The following is a 15,459-nucleotide window of genomic DNA, read 5'->3' on the forward strand; positions in this document are numbered from 1 at the left end:
GGCGGAAAATGTTATAGTGAGAAATGGAGATTTCAGGGTTTTTGGTGGTTTTCCTAAGCCAGGATTCAGACACGGCTAAATCCGGGTTACTAGAGTGTGCTAAAGCAGTGAGTTAACATGCATGAAACCAAGGCTTTTACGGTTACAGAAGTCAACAAATGAGAGCACCTGGGGAGTGGGAGTGGAGCTAGGCGCTGCAGGACCTGGATTAACCTCTACATCACCAGAGGAACAGAGGAGAAGTAGGATAAGGGTACGGCTAAATGCTATACGAACTGACCGTCTAACACGTTCGGAACAGAGAGTAAAAGGAGCAGGTTTCTGGGCACGATAGCATAGATTCAAGGCATAGTGTTCAGACAAAGGTAAGGTAGGAAGTGAGTACATTGGAGGTAAACCTAGGCATTGAGTAATGATGAGAGAGAAATAGTCTCTAGAGACGTTTAAACCAGGTGATGTCATCGCATATGTAGGAGGGGGGACAACATGGTTGGTTAAGGCATATTGAGCAGGGCTAGAGGCTCTACAGTGAAATAAGACAGTTATCACTAACCTGGACAGTAATGGACAAGGCATATTGATATTAGAGAGAGACATGCATAGCCAAGTGAACATATGGGTCCAGTGAGTGGTTGGGCTGACTGGGGAAACGACGATTCAGACAGTTAGCAGGCCGATGCTAACACGCTAACAGTTAGTAGGTCGGGGCTAAACAAGATAGCAGTTAGCAGACCGGAGCTAAACAAGCTAGCAGTTAGCAGACCGGGTTAGCAAGCAAGCAGTTAGCAGGGGCTAGCAGTTAGCAGACCGGGGCAGGCAAGCTAGCAGTTAGTAGACCGGGGCTAGTAAGTTAGCCTTTGGGAGACATCGCGATGGGGGTAAGTCTGTTTTTGCCTCTTCGTGCGGTGACGTCAATAGACTAGTCGTGGAGTTAGTAGGGTTCCAAGTAGATCTAGGTAACTAGCAGGCCTAGCAGGTTAGCAGAATGGGCCTTGAGCTGGCGTCGCGTTTGAGGGGCCTGTTGAAATCGTCGGACAGATTGTCGGTATTCCAGTCGTAGAGGATCGGTGGTGTTCCGTGCCCCGTAGCGGCAGTAGAAGGGGTTCAGATGTCATAGCCCATGAGTGAGCCGGGAGACGGGTCTAGCATGGGCTAGCCCCAGGCTAGTTGGTGCTAGCTCCGGGACAGAAACATTAGCCGGGAGTAGTTAATCCGGGTTGTGGTTAGCTAGCTGTGATGATCCAGATGAAAAGGTTCAGAGTTTGTGGTAGGAAATCAGGGATATGGAGAGAAAAGTAGGTCCAGTATGCTCTGGTTTAAAACGCGTTGTACGAACTGGCGAGAGCTTTCCGAGCTCAAATCAAATCAAATGTATTTGTCACATACACATGGTAAGCAGATGTTAATGCGAGTGTAGCGAAATGCTTGTGCTTCTAGTTCCGACAATGCAGTAATAACCAACGAGTCATCTAACCTAACAATTCCAAAACTACTACCTTATACACACAAGTGTAAAGGGATAAAGAATATGTACATAAAGATATATGAATGAGTGATGGTACAGAACGGCATAGGCAAGATGGAGTAGATGGTATAGAGTACAGTATATACATATGAGATGAGTAATGTAGGGTATGTAAACAAAGTGGCATAGTTTAAAGTGGCTAGTGATACATGTGTTACATAAAGATGCAGTAGATGATATAGAGTACAGTATATACATATACATAAGAGATGAGTAATGTAGGGTATGTAAACATTATATTAATAAAGAGATAATTGCAGGCTTCCCCCTACATACATACATAGTATTGACAGATAATAGCAGGCTTCCTTCCTGTTTGGCCCTGTCCGGGGGTGTCCTCGGATGGGGCCACAGTGTCTCCTGACCCCTCCTGTCTCAGCCTCCAGTATTTATGCTGAAGTAGTTTATGTGTTGAGGGGCTAGGGTCAGTTTGTTATATCTGGAGTACTTCTCCTGTCCTATTCGGTGTCCTGTGTGAATTTAAGTGTGCTCTCTCTAATTCTCTCTTTCTCTTTCTTTTTCTCTCTCGGAGGCACTGAGTCCTAGGACCATGCCTCAGGACTACCTGACATGATGACTCCTTGCTGTCCCCAGTCCACCAGGCCGTGCTGCTGCTCCAGTTTCAACTGTTCTGCCTTATTATTATTGGACCATGCTGGTCATTTATGAACATTTGAACATCTTGGCCATGTTCTGTTATAATCTCCACCCGGCACAGCCAGAAGAGGACTGGCCACCCCACATAGCCTGGGTCCTCTCTAGGTTTCTTCCTAGGTTTTGGCCTTTCTAGGGAGTTTTTCCTAGCCACCGTGCTTCTACACCTGCATTGCTTGCTGTTTGGGGTTTTAGACTGGGTTTCTGTACAGCACTTTGAGATATCAGCTGATGTACGAAGGGTTATATAAATACATTTGATTTGATTTGAGATAATAGCAGGCTTCCCCCTCCATACATACATAGTATTGACAGATAATAGCAGGCTTCCCCCTCCATACATACATAGTATTGACAGATAATAGCAGGCTTCCCCCTCCATCCATACATGTATAGACAGATAATAGCAGGCTTCCCCCTCCATACATACATGTATAGACAGATAATAGCAGGCTTCCCCTCCATACATACATGTATAGACAGATAATAGCAGGCTTCCCCTCCATACATACATAGTATAGACAGATAATAGCAGGCTTCCCCTCCATGCATACATGTATAGACAGATAATAGCAGGCTTCCCCTCCATACATACATAGTATAGACAGATAATAGCAGGCTTCCCCTCCATACATACATAGTTCCATTTACTGAGGAAGTAGGTTTAGCATACACACTGACATTCTGAAGTTTATAACGTATTCCCAACTACATGTTAGGGTGTAATGTTCCATTTGTCAACAGTAAGGTCAGAGTTATGTTATTGTAGACAGAGAGGTTATACTGACAAGGATTTTCCCCAACTGGAGACTGGTTCCATTTGTCAACAGTAAGGTCAGAGTTATGTTATTGTGGACAGAGAGGTTATACTGACAAGGACTTTCCCCCAACTGGAGACTGGATCCGTTTGTCAACAGTAAGGTCAGAGTTATGTTATTGTAGACAGAGAGGTTATACTGACAAGGATTTTCCCCAACTGGAGACTGGTTCCATTTGTCAACAGTAAGGTCAGAGTTATGTTATTGTAGACAGAGAGGTTATACTGACAAGAACTTTCCCCCAACTGGAGACTGGTTCCATTATCTATATCTCTGATTTACCAGCCCAAGATATTCCTGAACAACGTCGCTTTGCACCCCTACTGGATGGAAACTACAAGTGTAATAGCTGTTCTCAATGCAATGGCACTTATAAATGTAGATCCTTCAAACACCCCCAAACAGGGAAACAGATCCCAATCAAGGTGTCATCACACCCTCCACTAAGGCAGTTATTTATCTTATATGGCCTGCTGCGCCTTCTTCACAGCGCTGTCTGTGTGGGTGGACCATTTCAGTTTGTCTGTGATGTGTACGCCGAGGAACTTAAAACTTACTACCCTCTCCACTACTGTCCCGTCGATGTGGATAGGGGTGGTGCTCCCTCTGCTCTTTCCTGAAGTCCACGATCATCTCCTTTGTTTTGTTGACGTTGAGGGTGAGGTTATTTTCCTGACACCCCACTCCGACGGTGCTCACCTCCTCCCTGTAGGCCGTCTCGTCGTTGTTGGTAATCAAGCCTACCACTGTAGTGTCGTCCGCAAACTTGATGATTGAGTTGGAGGCGTGCATGGCCACGCAGTCGTGGGTGAACAGGGAGTACAGGAGAGGGCTCAGAATGCACCCTTGTGGGGGATTGTGTTGAGGATCAGCGGGGTGGAGATGTTGTTACCTACCCTCACCACCTGGGGTGTCCCGTCAAGAAGTCCAGTACCCAGTTGCACAGGGCGGGGTCGAGACCCAGGGTCTCGAGCTTGATGACGAGTTTGGAGGGTACTATGGTGTTAAATGCTGAGCTGTTGTCGATGAACAGCATTCTCACATAGGTATTCCTGTTGTCCAGATGGGTTAGGGCAGTGTGCAATGTGGTTGCGATTGCGTCGTCTTTGTGTACCTATTGGGGCGGTAAGCAAATTGGAGTGGGTCTAGGGTGTCAGGTAGGGTGGAGGTTGTAAATGTTTGTAGGCTTATGTAGCCAAATTGTATCTATGATCATATGCTATCCATTCATAAAAAAAAATACTATTTAACCTTCATTTATCCAGGTTTTTCTCATTGGGATAACATCTCTTTTCCAAGAGATACCTGGTCCAATAGCAGCAGGGGGAACAACGTTTCAGACAAAACAACTTACATACACTAACACAACATTAAACAAAACTATGCTATTGGTATTTTACCCAGTATGGTATTGGTATTTTACCCAGTATGGCCTTGTGTATACCAGCGTTTAAGCCTACACAAGGTCAATGACGACCAGCCAACGGCACTGTAGAGATCACAATGATATGTTAGACGTTTTTGATTGGTAATGAACCTGAGATATACTGAATCAAGGCTGGTGGTTGAGGCCTGCATATATATTACATCACTAAAATCTAAAACCCGCCAGTAATGTACATCATACCAGCTCCTTCCTGGCCTCCAGAGTAAAACAAGCCTTATGCCGGTAATAAAAACCTATTCTCAGCTAGAGCTTCCTTTTCAAGTTCTCCTTATCAAGTTCTTATCAAGTTCTCCACATGAACAGTGAAGCTTAGCTCGTCATCAACCCACACACCAAAATATGTGGACACTTTTACTTGCTCTATAGTATGTCTAGCCAATGTAGCAATGACATGATTAGTAACATGCCTAGCATTTGAAATTCAGAACCAGCTTCGAATCATACAGATTCTGTTGTATGATGTCAAAAGCCTTCGACAAATCAATAAAGACAGACACACTTCTTATCAAGAGCACAGTGGATGTCATTTAAAACCGTCCATGTTGCTGAAACAGTGCTGTGGCCAGACCTAAAGCCTGACTGCATTCCATTTAAGATGTTGTTTTCTTGGAGGTAGGCCTTCAGCTGCCTACTAACTAAGGACTCCAGTACCTTTGACAGTACAGACAATTTTGATATGGGTCGATCTTTGTCAAGTAGCGAAGGATCTCCAGCTTTCAGGAGAGGCAGTACAAAAGCAGATTTCCATAACATGGGGATTTCCTTAATGTCAAGCGTGAGGTAAAAACATATAGGGGGGAGTAATGATGTCAGCAGCTAGGTGGAGGAGAGGTGGGTCTAGTTCATCAGAGACTGGGGGCTTTACACACTTCTGAAACAGAGAAGGATGAGAAGGAGAACCTGGTGAAGGAGGGCACAGGGGTGTCAGGTAAATTCACAGGGGGCTCAATTATACCTTTTCACCTTCTCAAATAAACTGCCTGCATCTAGAAAATGGTGATTCAAGGCTTTCAGAATGGAGGTTCTCTCAGTTACGAGTGTCCACCAACAATAGTTTGGGAAGCTGTGAATCATGTTTGCACTCCAAAACTTTCACTGCTTGCCAACATTTGGAGGGATTATTTAAATTATCCGAAGTAGATTTCAGGTAGTGGTCTGCTTTCACTTCCAGATCAAAGCCACGCCCATATTTCGAAGACGTTTAAAAGCCATCCAATCATTTGCTGAACCAGACCCTCTTGCTTTAGCCCACAAAGCATTTAGTTCCCTTGTGATTTTAGTAAATTCCTCAGTAAACCAAGGGTTCTCTCTGCCCTTCATCCTGAATTTATTTAAAGGGGCCTATTGCATACATCCTGGAATACGTTGTGGATGTAAGAAAAGGCTAGTTCTACATCAGGGATTAATTCCATTCTATTCCATTCAATGATAGATACATCCTGTAAAAACCCTTGAATATCAAACCGCTGACAAACACTGTTGACAATCTGAGTGAGATTATAGGTAATTGCATAGAATTTAGAGATGATCAGAACTAGATGTTCACCAATCCTGATTCAGATCACCCATCCGGACAAACTTTCAGAAAGCATATATACATCAGGGTCGTCAGTTTTATCCATACATCCACAAAATCAAGCTTCGGCAGAAGACTTCTTACATTCATATGCAGAAACTTCAGGTCGCTCTGACTACTTACTTGGGCAGAGGGAAGAATGTCAGGACCTGGGTCGGATTGCATATTTCCAGACAGTAGAAGCAGCAACATAATGGCCAGTCTGGATCGGGGGTTACAACATTTGGATTTACAGACAGCACTTGAAGGACAATCCATAGTCACCAGAGTCTTTAACGCCATATATTTCATGAGATTTGTAAAGTCCAGAGACATGGTTAAGTACCAAGAAAACAGTCCTGACATGTAAGAGCAAGAGTCCCATTTCTCCCATGTTGTTTGGGAGAAATGTGCATAGATCTCACGTGCATTTACGGAGCAAGCGTGTGGTTTCTTTCGAAACTCAAGGGAGAAACAGTCATATATTTCCTCATTCATAGAGAAAGCGTGTGGTTTCTCCCAAAACTCAAGTGAGAAACAGTCATATATTTCCTATTCACAGAACACACCAAGTTTTTCCAAACTTTTGACTGGTACTGTATGTTAAGGGGATTGTTCACCCCAATAGAAAGGTTCATACCTCTAAATACCAACTTTTTAGATGGAGCCATTTCCCCCCATTAGTTTGGGATTCAGACCTGCAGTCATCTTGATTTCAGACCACTTTGGAGAAGTGTTCCACAGGCTGTAAATCTATTAATAAGCAGTGGTTGATTGAGTTTGTTGTAATGGAACCAATAGAAAAGTCCTAAAAGTACAAACATCAAACATTTCTTGTTCAGCTAGTCCCTCCCTGTTTCAGTTAATTTTCTTCAGTTTGGTGCCTAATGAATATGACAGGTCTCTGTGGAAACATCAATGTAAATTCACCTTTGATTTTTGCTCCTCACTTTCCCTTTCAGGTCCATAGTGTTTTACTGCCCCCTGCTGGAGACTGGAGCACACTGCGGTCCCTTTCAGGTCCATAGGGTTTTGCTGCCCCCTGCTGGAGACTGGAGCACACTGCGGTCCCTTTCAGGTCCGTAGTGTTTTACTGCCCCCTGCTGGAGACTGGAGCACACTGCGGCCCCTGGCTTTCGTTGTGCAGCCGGATGATGAGATCCTCATCAACTGTTGTGACGAGTCCAACAAATATCCCCCGGTGAAGTCAGGGTCCTGTCTCATCCAACACTTCAATGACTCTTATAGGAGGAAGTGAGCATTATCTAACATTATTTATTTTGTGTTGTGCAATTATATGAAAAATAATGTCAGTAATGAATAAATAAGTCCAGTACAACCATTACCTCTCTCCTCTTTCACATCCCTCTATCATCACTCCATGGGGGAGTCCAACCATTACCTCTCTCCTATTTCACATCCCTCTATCATCACTCCATGGGGGAGTCCAACCATTACCTCTCTCCTCTTTCATATCCCTCTATCATCACTCCAGGGGGGCGTCCCAATACTCTCTCCTTCCTCCTGAAGTGGAGAATTCTGTCACTACTCCTCACAAATGTAAAATCATTGGATTGGTGTTGACATGGGGTAGAGGTAGTTTATATATTCCAGTCATTTCCTTTTTAAATCCACGAAGTGAAGTGGGAGAGAGAGAATCAGATAAAGTTGTGGAGATAAGGGAATATTTGAGCAGAAACCCTCCAGGTACAGATACTGTATGTAGAACCATAGTAAAGACCAGTAAGGACTATCAATACAGATACTGTATGTAGAACCATAGTAAAGACCAGTATGGACTATCAATACAGATACTGTATGTAGAACCATAGTAAAGACCAGTATGGACTATCAATACAGATACTGTATGTAGAACCATAGTAAAGACCAGTATGGACTATCAATACAGATACTGTATGTAGAACCATAGTAAAGACCAGTATGGACTATCAATACAGATACTGTATGTAGAACCATAGTAAAGACCAGTATGGACTATCAATACAGATACTGTATGTAGAACCATAGTAAAGACCAGTATGGACTATCAATACAGGTACTGTATGTAGAACCATAGTAAAGACCAGTATGGACTATCAATACAGATACTGTATGTAGAACCATAGTAAAGACCAGTATGGACTATCAATACAGATACTGTATGTAGAACCATAGTAAAAGCCCAGTATGGACTATCAATACAGATACTGTATGTAGAACCATAGTAAAGACCAGTATGGACTATCAATACAGGTACTGTATGTAGAACCATAGTAAAGACCAGTATGGACTATCAATACAGATACTGTATGTAGAACCATAGTAAAGACCAGTATGGACTATCAATACAGGTACTGTATGTAGAACCATAGTAAAGCCCAGTATGGACTATCAATACAGATACTGCATGTAGAACCATAGTAAAGACCAGTATGGACTATCAATAGAGATACTGTAAGTAGAACCATAGTAAAGCCCAGTATGGACTATCAATACAGATACTGTATGTAGAACCATAGTAAAGCCCAGTATGGACTATCAATACAGATACTGTATGTAGAACCATAGTAAAGACCAGTATGGACTATCAATGCAGGTACTGTATGTAGAACCAGAGTAAAGACCAGTATGGACTATCAATACAGATACTGTATGTAGAACCATAGTAAAGCCCAGTATGGACTATCAATACAGGTACTGTATGTAGAACCATAGTAAAGCCCAGTATGGACTATCAATACAGATACTGAATGTAGAACCATAGTAATGACCAGTATGGACTATCAATGCAGGTACTGTATGTAGAACCAGAGTAAAGACCAGTATGGACTATCAATACAGATACTGTATGTAGAACCATAGTAAAGACCAGTATGGACTATCAATACAGATACTGTATGTAGAACCATAGTAAAGCCCAATATGGACTATCAATACAGATACTGAATGTAGAACCATAGTAAAGCCCAGTATGGACTATCAATGCAGGTACTGTATGTAGAACCATAGTAAAAGCCCAGTATGGACTATCAATACAGGTACTGTATGTAGAACCATAGTAAAGACCAGTATTGACTATCAATACAGGTACTGTATGTAGAACCATAGTAAAAGCCCAGTATGGACTATCAATGCAGGTACTGTATGTAGAACCATAGTAAAAGCCCAGTATGGACTATCAATACAGGTACTGTATGTAGAACCATAGTAAAGACCAGTATTGACTATCAATACAGATACTGTATGTAGAACCATAGTAAAGCCCAGTATGGACTATCAATACAGGTACTGTATGTAGAACCATAGTAAAGACCAGTATTGACTATCAATACAGATACTGTATGTAGAACCATAGTAAAGACCAGTATTGACTATCAATACATGTACTGTATGTAGAACCATAGTAAAGACCAGTATGGACTATCAATACAGATACTGTATGTAGAACCATAGTAAAGACCAGTATGGACTATCAATACAGGTACTGTATGTAGAACCATAGTAAAGACCAGTATGGACTATCAATACAGATACTGTATGTAGAACCATAGTAAAGCCCAGTATGGACTATCAATACAGATACTGCATGTAGAACCATAGTAAAGACCAGTATGGACTATCAATACAGATACTGTATGTAGAACCATAGTAAAGCCCAGTATGGACTATCAATACAGGTACTGTATGTAGAACCATAGTAAAGCCCAGTATGGACTATCAATACAGATACTGAATGTAGAACCATAGTAATGACCAGTATGGACTATCAATGCAGGTACTGTATGTAGAACCAGAGTAAAGACCAGTATGGACTATCAATACAGATACTGTATGTAGAACCATAGTAAAGACCAGTATGGACTATCAATACAGATACTGTATGTAGAACCATAGTAAAGCCCAATATGGACTATCAATACAGATACTGAATGTAGAACCATAGTAAAGCCCAGTATGGACTATCAATGCAGGTACTGTATGTAGAACCATAGTAAAAGCCCAGTATGGACTATCAATACAGGTACTGTATGTAGAACCATAGTAAAGACCAGTATTGACTATCAATACAGGTACTGTATGTAGAACCATAGTAAAAGCCCAGTATGGACTATCAATGCAGGTACTGTATGTAGAACCATAGTAAAAGCCCAGTATGGACTATCAATACAGGTACTGTATGTAGAACCATAGTAAAGACCAGTATTGACTATCAATACAGATACTGTATGTAGAACCATAGTAAAGCCCAGTATGGACTATCAATACAGGTACTGTATGTAGAACCATAGTAAAGACCAGTATTGACTATCAATACAGATACTGTATGTAGAACCATAGTAAAGACCAGTATTGACTATCAATACATGTACTGTATGTAGAACAATAGTGAAGACCAGTATGGACTATCAATTCAAAGTTACCATTTAGAATGAGGCCCAGTTCAATGAGAGGATGTCTTAACAGAACTGGGAGATGACAGACATGAAGTGGGTGGGTTGAGATGTCATATTTTTTTTGTGCCAAACACTAAAGCATTACATTGTAATAAATCTACACCCTATTCCCTATATAGAACACTACTTTATACCTGGTCAGAAGCATTGAGGTGCACTACGTAGGAACCATTTGGAACAGAGACAGTTATTCCCCTGAACATCTTTCTCTTCCTCTTCTGGTTTCTTTAACATCCCTTCACTCCTCCCCTCTTCCTCCCCTCTTCCCTTTTCATTCTATTCTATCAACCGCACTACTAGCTCACCTCCACACAATCCATTTACAAGTTAAAGACACACCTTGGAATAAATAACAGAAGAAAACTATTACTAGATGAAATTGAGTTTTTTTATTATTGTCACACCCTGGTCAAAGTATTTTGTGTTTATCTTTATTTATTTGGTCAGGCCAGGGTGTGGCATGGGGTTTTTGTATGTGGTGTGTATGTATGGGGATTGTAGCTAGTGGGGTGTTCTAGCTAAGTCTATGGCTGTCTGAAGTGGTTCTCAATCAGAGGCAGGTGTTTATCGTTGTCTCTGATTGGGAACCATATTTAGGCAGCCATATTCTTTGAGTTTGTCGTGGGTGATTGTCCTTAGTGTCATTGTTCTGTGTTAGGTTACACAAGTATAGGCTGTTTCGGTTTTCGTTAAGTTTATTGTTTTGATAGTGTTTGTGTTTAGTGTGTTACTTCATTAAACATGGATTGCAATAGACACGCCGTCCGACTCTCCTTCTCATCAAGAAAACCGTTACAGAATCACCCACCACCAACGGACCAAGCAGCGTGTCAACAGGCAGCAACAGCAGCGTAAAGAGGAATGGACATGGGAGGACGTTTTGGATGGCAAGGGCTGTTACACTTGGGAGGAGATACTGGCTGGAAGAGATCGCCTCCCATGGGAACAGGTGGAAGCACTTAGGAGAGCAGAGGCAGCCGGAGAGAGGAGCCGGCGATATGAGGGAACACGGCTGGCAAGGAATCCCGAGAGGCAGCCCCAAAAAATTCTTGGGGGGGGCTAACAGGGAGTATGGCTACGCCAGGTAGGAGACCTGCGCAAACTCCCTGTGCTTACCGGGGGGCTAGAGAGACCGGACAGGCATCGTGTTATGCAGTGGTGCGCACGGTGTCTCCAGTGCGGGTGCATAGCCCGGTGCGGTATATTCCAGCTCCGCGTGTCGGCCGGGCTAGATTGAGCGTCGAGCCTAATGCCATGAAGCCGGCTCTACGCAGCTGGTCCCCAGTGCGTCTCCTTGGGCCGGCTTACATGGCACCAGCCTTGCGCTCGGTGTCTCCGGTTCGCCTGCATAGCCCAGTGCGGGCTCTTCCACCTCACCGCACTGGCAGGGCGACCGTGAGCATTCAACCAGGTAAGGTTGGGCAGGCTCGGTGCTCAAGAGCTCCAGTGCGCCTGCACGGTCCGGTTTTTCCAGTACCACCTCCACACCCCAGCCCTCCGGTAGCAGCTCCCCGCACCAGGCTTCCTGTGCGTGTCCTCGGCCCAGTACCACCAGTGCCAGCACCACGCATCAGGCCTACAGTGCGCCTCGCCTGTCCAGCGCTGTCGGAGCCCTCCTCCTCTCCAGCGCTGTCGGAGTCTCCCGCCTGTTTAGCGCTGTTAGAGCCTTCCTTCTCTACAGTGCTGCCGGAGTCTCCCGCCTGTTCAGAACTGCCAGTTTGCAAGGAGCTGCCAGTTTGCAAGGAGCTGCCAGTTTGCAAGGAGCTGCCAGTTTGCAAGGAGCTGCCAGTTTGCAAGGAGCTGCCAGTTTGCAAGGAGCTGCCAGTTAGCATAGAGCTGCCAGTTTGCAAGGAGCTGCCAGTTAGCATAGAGCTGCCAGTTAGCATAGAGCTGCCAGTTAGCATAGAGCTGCCAGTTAGCATAGAGCTGCCAGTCTGCAAGGAGCTGCCAGTCTGCAAGGAGCTGCCAGTCTGCATAGAGCTGCCAGTCTGCAAGGAGCTGCCAGTCTGCAAGGAGCCGCCAGAGCTGCCTGTCTGCAGGATGCCGCCAAAGCTGCCAGTCTGCAAGGAGCCGCCAGAGCTGCCAGTCTGCAAGGAGCCGCCAGAGCTGCCAGTCTGCAAGGAGCCGCCAGAGCTGCCAGTCTGCAAGGAGCCGCCAGAGCTGCCAGTCTGCAAGGAGCCGCCAGAGCTGCCAGTCAGCAAGGAGCCGCCAGAGCTGCCAGTCAGCATGGAGCAGCCAGGGCCGCCAGTCAGCATGGAGCAGCCAGGGCCGCCAGTCAGCATGGAGCAGCCAGGGCCGCCAGTCAGCATGGAGCAGCCAGGGCCGCCAGTCAGCATGGAGCAGCCAATCAGCATGGAGCAGCCAGTCAGCATGGAGCAGCCAGAGCTGCCAGTCAGCATGGAGCTGCCAGTCAGCATGGAGCAGCCAGAGCTGCCAGTCAGCATGGAGCTGCCAGTCAGCATGGAGCTGCCAGTCAGCATGGAGCTGCCAGTCAGCATGGAGCTGCCAGTCAGCATGGAGCTGCCAGAGCTGCCAGTCAGCATGGAGCAGCCAGTCAGCATGGAGCAGCCAGAGCTGCCAGTCATCATGGAGCAGCCAGTCAGCATGGAGCAGCCAGATCTGCCAGTCGACCAGACTCTCCCAGATCTGCCAGTCGACCAGACTCTCCTAGATCTGCCAGTCGACCAGACTCTCCTAGATCTGCCAGTCGACCAGACTCTTCCAGATCTGCCAGTCGACCAGACTCTTCCAGATCTGCCAGTCGACCAGACTCTTCCAGATCTGCCAGTCGACCAGACTCTTCCAGATCTGCCAGTCGACCAGACTCTTCCAGATCTGCCAGTCGACCAGACTCTTCCAGATCTGCCAGTCGACCAGACTCTTCCAGATCTGCCAGTCGACCAGACTCTTCCAGATCTGCCAGTCGACCAGGATCTGCCAGTCAGCCAGGATCTGGTAGATTCATCAACCTGCCTGAGCTTCCTCTCACTCCTGAGCTTCCTCTCACTCCTGAGCTTCCCCTCAGTTCCGAGCTGCCTCAGTCCCGAGCTGCCCCTCAGTCCCGATCTGCTCCTCAGTCCAGTGGGGTTCTGGGTGAGGACTACTAGGCCATGGTCGGCGGCGAGGGTGGACTATCCAGGGACGCGAGGAGAAGGGACTAAGACATTGATTGAGTGGGGTCCACGTCCCGCGCCGGAGCCGCCACCATGGACAGACGCCCACCCGGACCCTCCCTATTGTTTTGAGGTGCGTTCGGGAGTCCGCACCTTAGGGGGGGGGGTTCTGTCACACCCTGGTCAAAGTATTTTGTGTTTATCTTTATTTATTTGGTCAGGCCAGGGTGTGGCATGGGGTTTTTGTATGTGGTGTGTATGTATGGGGATTGTAGCTAGTGGGGTGTTCTAGCTAAGTCTATGGCTGTCTGAAGTGGTTCTCAATCAGAGGCAGGTGTTTATCGTTGTCTCTGATTGGGAACCATATTTAGGCAGCCATATTCTTTGAGTTTGTCGTGGGTGATTGTCCTTAGTGTCATTGTTCTGTGTTAGGTTACACAAGTATAGGCTGTTTCGGTTTGAGTTAAGTTTATTGTTTTGATAGTGTTTGTGTTTAGTGTGTTACGTCATTAAACATGGATTGCAATAGACACGCCGCATTTTGGTCCGACTCTCCTTCTCATCAAGAAAACCGTTACAATTATTTCCCATCACCATAAGTCATATTTAATCACTGAACAGTAGCAGACCTAACTTCATCTGTTCCTGACTCTGGATGGTGGATTAAAAAGACCATCAATCTCCAATGATATTAAAGTACTATTCTGAACATCACTGAGAAACTGAGTGGCAAGTCAAGATATCTGCTGGTTTTATTGTTTGGTCAATACCACCACCTGATGGACAGGTTTAATGTTGCTTCACTGAGCAGAATGGGAGGATGAAAGATGACAAATTTAGGGCCTGTTTCCTGGACATCTACATTGAACATACTTTTTAGTCTAGGACTAGGATTAATCTGTGTCCAGGAAACCAGTCCATATAAGGTAGTTACTATCTGTTCCACTGAGGAGAATTACATAGAGACAGAGAACCAATTGAGAAGACATATCAATGGTTCTGAATGACAACCAATATACATCAACACCATGCATCATGATTCATGGAAATGTACAAGATTAAAATATAGCATTTTATAAAATATGAGTACAAAGATGCATGAAGATCAAATCAGTCAGGAAAATATATATTGTATAAATAAAAAAAAAGAGCAGAATGATTCATCACATCTGGGGCCCATCACCACCAGCATGACTAGTATCTATGTGGACCCTACTACAGTTCAACCAGCTCAGCTATAGACTATACCAGCATGACTAGTATCTATGTGGACCCTACTACAGTTCAACCAGCTCAGCTATAGACTATACCAGCATGACTAGTATCTATGTGGACCCTACTACAGTTTAACCAGCTCAGCTATAGACTATACCAGCATGACTAGTATCTATGTGGACCCTACTACAGTTTAACCAGCTCAGCTATAGATTACACCAGCATGACTAGTATCTATGTGGAGACCCTACTACAGTTTAACCAGCTCAGCTATAGACTACACCAGCATGACTAGTATCTATGTGGACCCTACTACAGTTTAACCAGCTCAGCTATAGTGTCACGACTCCGACCGAAGGTGGCTCCCCTTCCCGTTCGGGTGGCGCTCGGCGGTCGTCGTCGCCGGCCTACTAGCTGCCACTGATTATTTCCTCCCCCTCCCTTATGTGTTCATTGAGTGCACCTGTTTTGAATTCTGTATAATTAGTGAGGCTTTATTTAGTCAGCCGGCCCGCCTGGTTCCTTGTGCGGGATTAATTATTGTGACCTTCTGTGTTGTGTAAACTTGTGTGCACGTCTGTGAGTTACGTGCTTTCCCATTTTCGTGGGTCTTTTCTGGGGCGTTTGTTTTGTTTACGCCCTGTGTTTTCGTGGGGTTGGCTTATGTTCACCGTTGTG

Source organism: Oncorhynchus mykiss, chromosome 30, assembly GCF_013265735.2.
Source record: "Oncorhynchus mykiss isolate Arlee chromosome 30, USDA_OmykA_1.1, whole genome shotgun sequence".
Lineage (NCBI taxonomy): Eukaryota > Metazoa > Chordata > Actinopteri > Salmoniformes > Salmonidae > Oncorhynchus > Oncorhynchus mykiss.